Source organism: Grammomys surdaster, unplaced genomic scaffold (assembly GCF_004785775.1).
Source record: "Grammomys surdaster isolate TR1022 unplaced genomic scaffold, NIH_TR_1.0 338, whole genome shotgun sequence".
In the NCBI taxonomy this organism is placed as follows: Eukaryota; Metazoa; Chordata; class Mammalia; order Rodentia; family Muridae; genus Grammomys; species Grammomys surdaster.
Genome location: NW_021604757.1, coordinates 11,598 through 17,322, shown reverse-complemented (window position 1 = coordinate 17,322; position 5,725 = coordinate 11,598). Strand labels below are relative to the sequence as shown.

The window sequence follows — 5,725 nt, the reverse complement described above, 5'->3', positions numbered from 1 at the left end:
TAAGAAAATAATGTGGACAAAATTACACGTTGAAAGTTTGATTTTTATTTCAAAATGACAAATAAACAGGCATAGTTCTGACTCTGTACTATTTCAGAAAGGCTTGTGAAGTTCATTTAAGTTTAAAGAGGGCTCCAGTCAGACCAGAAAGTTGCCAATCAAACTTGTGATTGGCAGAGACACAGCCTCTTTGATCTTTAGAGGTTTGTAAAAGCTCTCCGCCCTAATTTTTGAGTATCATAAAAAGTAAAAAGCACTTTATTCTGTCCTTTCCCCCTTTCCTTTTCCTTTTTTAAACCAGCAAAAAAGACTCCTGATTTTTATGACTTCATTTTTATGAGTACAACAGTTCTGTCAATTACTTAGAGAAGCCCTCAGAGATGTGTCTGTCAGTGGTGCTGCCATCCACCAAGGCCCACGCCGATGGGTGCTTGCATTCCATGCTATCATTTCTTTTTTTTTCTTTTTTAAATTTAATTTGTTTTTTGAACATGAAATGCTTTTTTATAGCATGTTTTACAAGGGGAAGGGGTAAGAGGGGTCAGGTGGTGGAAAAGTACAGAATCTTCTTGGCCTGTGCCTTGAAACATGTCATGGTCTATACGGTACACTACCTTGAATTATGATCTATCTGCTATTCTTCAGAAGATATGGTACACTGCTTGAGTTATGGTCTCCCTGCTATTCTTAAGATGATATGGTACACTGCTTTGAGTCTATCTGCAGTTGCCAAGCAGGATCTTGCAGTTGCCAAGCTTCAGGGGACATTGTGCAGGTGGGGAAAGGTAGGGGGTGAGGGTAAGGGTGAGGGTCCTGGCTTCTGGCATCTCCCCCTTCTCTGTTTAGTTAGAGAAGGCATCTTATGATCAATCCCAACTATGTGAGTTTTGAATTTGGATGTCTAATTATGGGGGGTCTTAGACAAGTTCACAACCCCAAAACACTGATGTGAGACGAGTCACATTGATGGTCGAAGGCTTTAGGCTGTCGACGATGGGCAATGTCAAGGGACTCCAATGTGGGTGAAAGGAGGGTGAGAGCCCTGTCTTAGGCCATGTAGGCTGCACCCACTCCCAGCACCACGCACTCCTTTTCGGCTGCATTGGGTGGGCCCCTGGGAAGTGGACCTACAATAATCCCGTCATTGGGCTAACTCACAGCCATCCTAGTCCCTTGTAAATATTCAAGTTACCAACCATTTTTCAGATTGGGGTGTAATATTGTCATAAAGGAAGGCTCCCCAATGTTAGTGGCCATATCAAGGGCGGCCTTGGTTTAGGAAAAAGCCAATTTTTGTTGGGGTGATCAAGAGGCCAAGCTCTCTAGCGAGAGAAATGAGGGCAAAGCCAGGAATACCAGGAACCCTTGCTGTCACTTCATTTTTCTCCTCATGGTACAGTTTTTTATGAAGTGTCCTATTTTCCCACAGATTTGGCAGCACCTGTCAGTTGGGGCTGGTTCTCCCTCAGTTAGGACATCTGGATCAAAAAAGTATACCAGTTTTGAGAGGTTGTTCTTTGGAAATTCTTTGACTGGAGTTCCAAATACTCTCCTACCATTGATAAAAGCTTTCATTATAAAATGTGTCATTTTCCTTGATAATCCAGCACCAAAATTACGTTTCAAATCAAAGGGATCCTCAATAGTGATGTATTTTGAAGTCCACTGTTTCTTGAAAGTTGTAAGCAGACTTTTTGTTCTGATGCTGATTACGTGTTCCTTAAAGTTAAACTCCTCAGTGTAGAAGTGTAGAAATCCCAACCACAACTGCCCAACAGATTCTGTATTTTTTCCATATTCTGGCCAACAAGTGGGCAATTCATTTATTTGATCGAAAAAGTAAATATTCCAGCCATCCACAAGTATCTCTGGTTTCTTTTCACCTTTGTATATCTCTTGAAGCACAGGGATGACAGGTGGAGATCTCTGCTGGAGGAAATATAGCATCATAATGGTGTAAGCGATGGATGGCAAGCTGCCCCTGGACGCGTCACTAATGTCACATATCTTTGTGAACACTTTCATGGTGTAGCACAGATATTTCACTCTGGGGTCAATGGCTAAGTATGTAGAAAAGAGCCTTGTGTTATGAAGAGCCAGTGTGTTACAGAAGCTGACGTCCACCTCCAGACCACTTCTTAGATGGAAGAACTTCACGATGGGCACCTTGGCTTTTGTGATAGGCAGGATGTTCTGCAACCCTGGGTGCTTTCTGAGGACTTGTGCCAGCTCCTCAATAGTTCTTACACAGTCCAGCCTCTCAGCAGTATCACATCCATTAATTGTCATACAGATGTCAAGGTCACTCTTTTTGAACCCAATTCCATTTTTGGAGGAGCCAAACAAACGCAATTTAGTTCCTGGAAAGTCCTGTTTTATGAAATTTTCTAGATTTTTTCGGATAGCTTCACGAGCCTGATCTTCTACAATAGTTAGAGAAAAATGCTTGTAACATTGGATGCAGACTTCATCTAAGATATTTAAGAACTCAGGTGTCAGAGGTGGCAAAGTTTCCAGCTGGATCTTCTTGAAGTCCTCAGGACAGTCCTTCTTTAGGTGACCTTCTCGCTTACAGAAGCTGCACACGACTGTGGGGGACTTACCTTTGGTGAAGTTCAGCTTTCTAAATTCATAGAAGAACTCAGACTGGTCCCCGGGTGAATTTTCCTCAGAAAAGCTTTCTTCTTTAAGAGTTATTGTATTTAGGTCTCTGAGCAGAGCCCCACTCATGTGTTCGCCACATTCTTCTGAATCTTCACCCTTAGCAGGCTCAGCTAAGTCATCTTCTTCAGAGAGGCCGTCCTTCTCACCTGAGCCAGTATACCTGTTGTCCACCTGATGTTCATTAGCAACTCCCTCCTCATCTTCTTTAAGGTTAATACTGAGCCTGGGCTCTTCCTCCTCCTCCTTCTCCTCTTCCTCATCAAAGTCCCTGGTTGCTGATGTGTGGCCCTGGACTAAAGGGGAAAAGCAATTCAGAGCTGCATTTCCCAGTTTATCAGTATTTGTTGCTTGGAGCTCTGGGCCACCATTTTTTGCTTCTTTGTAAGGGTCTGAAACACAGGTGGTTGGGCTAGGAGGCGTTGTGAGGTTGGGCTTTGTAACTTTGTGTGGAAGAGCAAAATATTTATATGTTGTCCTCAAACAATGAAGCATATACTCAAACGCAGGTTGGTTATTCAGGGTCCTTGCCACATTTCTTTTAGCAGAATAGGGGTCTTCAATCGCGATGCCCTTTTTGGGCCAGTTCTTTGATTTCCGTGATATCAATTCTTTGACACGAATACTGATCACCAAATCAGCCAGATTAAACTCTAAAGCATAGAACCGCAGCAATTCCACCCAGAGCTGCCCGACTGTCACTGAAGGCTGATGTTTTACATTAAATGTCAATGGTACCTGTCCCTTCTTTGCTGCAGTCTCTTTGAGTGCCTCCTCTTTGGCTGAGCTGGTGTCCCCTGTGCTGTTATCAGTGTACTCCCAGACCACAGAGTATTTCTCAATGTCTTTAAGGCTGAAATCTCCTAATTTATTTAGTGAGAATTCTTCAATCCATGATCCTAGATAAACTGGTAGAAGAGGTTCTTTTCTTTGCTGAAGGAAGAAAATAGCCATGAGAGCAAACGCATATGGTGGCAGGCCTCCTTCCTCAGGGTGATCTATGCTACAAAGCTTTGCCCAGTATCTAAATGCAGTCACCAGAGGAACCAGCCTTGGTTCTAGTTTTCCAAGAGCCGTTAGGTACTTTGTGGTCAGCCAGGTGTTTTCTTTTCCTGCACTTACCTTACAAAGAAGGCCACTCTGCTTATCTCTGCACACTACCACGGGGACCTTGGCATGGAAATCAGCATCAACATCAATAAAGGAGTCACTGTTCTTTAAACACTCTTGAACAAGTAAGAGGACATCTGGCTGAGACATGTCAGCTGGAAGCTTAACATCAATGTTCACATCAGAGTCTCTGAAGCCCAGTATGCTACAGGAGGATCCATAAAGCCTAAGAGAACAGTCTGGTAGTTTGTGCTGGAACACACTTTCCATGATACGCTTAATTTCTAGCCTCTGATCCAAGTTTTCACTGTGTAAACCAAACTCTTGCACCACTCTGTCAATAGCACTGCCAATTGCGTGTATCTGGGAGGGCGTTGGCGGGGGCAGTGTGGTGAGCAATTCTTCCTCCTGCTTTTCCTTAAGGTTCTCCTTGTGGCTCTTCTCCTTGATGTGCTCATGCGCAAAAGGGACGGAGCCAATCAGAGCATCGCACAGTTTGCAGGTATACTTTGCTGTCGGGCGATTTCGTAGTCGCCTTTTCAGCCTGACTATACAGTCTTTCTTGAGCAGTTCCTCAGCCTGCTGTAGGTCCAGTAGCTCCTTGGTTGAAAGGACTGACTCGTCGATCACAGGACCATCCAAATCTCTGTCCTGCTCACCGTTGTCCATTCTAGTTCTCCGTGGCTTACAAGGTCCAGAGCGCTGTTCGTTGTTGTCAGGACTTCCTGCTTCCATTTCTGACATGGCTTGTAGGCTGGTGAGGTCTTTCTGTAACAGCCTTCTCACCGCTCTGCAGCCTCTCCCCTCCAGCCACCTGTAGGCATCGTCACTCTCCTGAAAGGATTCTTTCCTTGACCAGCTCATGAAAGGAATCCTAGGTCCGGGCTTGAACTTTCTCCAGGTGTCTGCATTACCATCGAGTTTATCAGATAGCCATTTCTTATTTTGATCTTTGTGGTTATCATTCATCCAAGCAGGCTGACTGTAAATTCGGTTTTTAAATGCATATGCATTGTTGGAAACCGCATATAGTCCTTTCCTGGGGGTGTTCCTATAGTTCTGGGCCTTGGGAAGGCCCTTTTCCATTTTATTACAATGGCCTTTAGCATAATCATCCATTATTAAATAATCTTGTTGGTGGTGACCCTTTCTGAAATATTCATTATCAATAATTCCACGGTCTTTAGTGTGCTTCACAAAGTAAGGTTTTGGTGTATCTCCCATGGTCTTTGACTTCAACTTTCTTACTTTGTAACAGCTCCACTGAGGTCCCCTGTCGCTTCCTATCTGGGCCCGGCTCCTCTCTGTGTTTTTCTTCTTTCTGTCTGATTTGTAAGAAACATTGAGTCATGATTACTGTTTCTAGAAAAAGGTATCACATTTTAATACTGTAGGGTTTGATATGTCTATGTTTGATGCGCTGCTCAACTTTATTCTCCTGGCTAGTTGATTTATGTTTATTTTAGTTAGTATCTAATTCTTGTATATACTTGTGGGGCACAGTGTGATGTTTTGATACATGTACATTTTTTTTGTGTAACAAGCAAATCAGGGTAGCTATCGTTCCATACCCTTATCATTTCTTAGTGTTTTTGTGAGACAAAATCTTGAACTGCTTAGGCTGACCATAAACTCACTACGCAGCAGAGGATGACCTTGAACACCCTCCTGCTTCCTCTTCCCAAGCACTGGGATTATAGGTATGCACTAGGACACTGAACTCCTTGTCTCCATGTTCTTAAAAAGCAGTAGGTTAGTAGGGTCCATATTTTACTCTCTGCTCTGTTCCAATGCCTAGTAAAGTGCTGTGGTCAATAGTATTTCTCAAGTGTGTGCATAAAGAAGGATCTAGTTATCCTCCATCATGATATTCCCATTTCTGTTATGTCCTTCATTCTGAAAACATATGCCAAGTTGTATGTGAGAAGCACCGTGCAAGGAGCTGCCAGAATCA

The 5,725-nt window shown here is 43.4% G+C and overlaps 1 pseudogene; it reads right to left on the bottom strand.

The window, feature by feature from the left end:
* Positions 1-1,371: 1,371 nt before the first annotated feature.
* Positions 1,372-4,995, bottom strand: LOC114630331 (annotated as a pseudogene).
* Between the last annotated feature and the right edge of the window lie 730 nt (positions 4,996-5,725).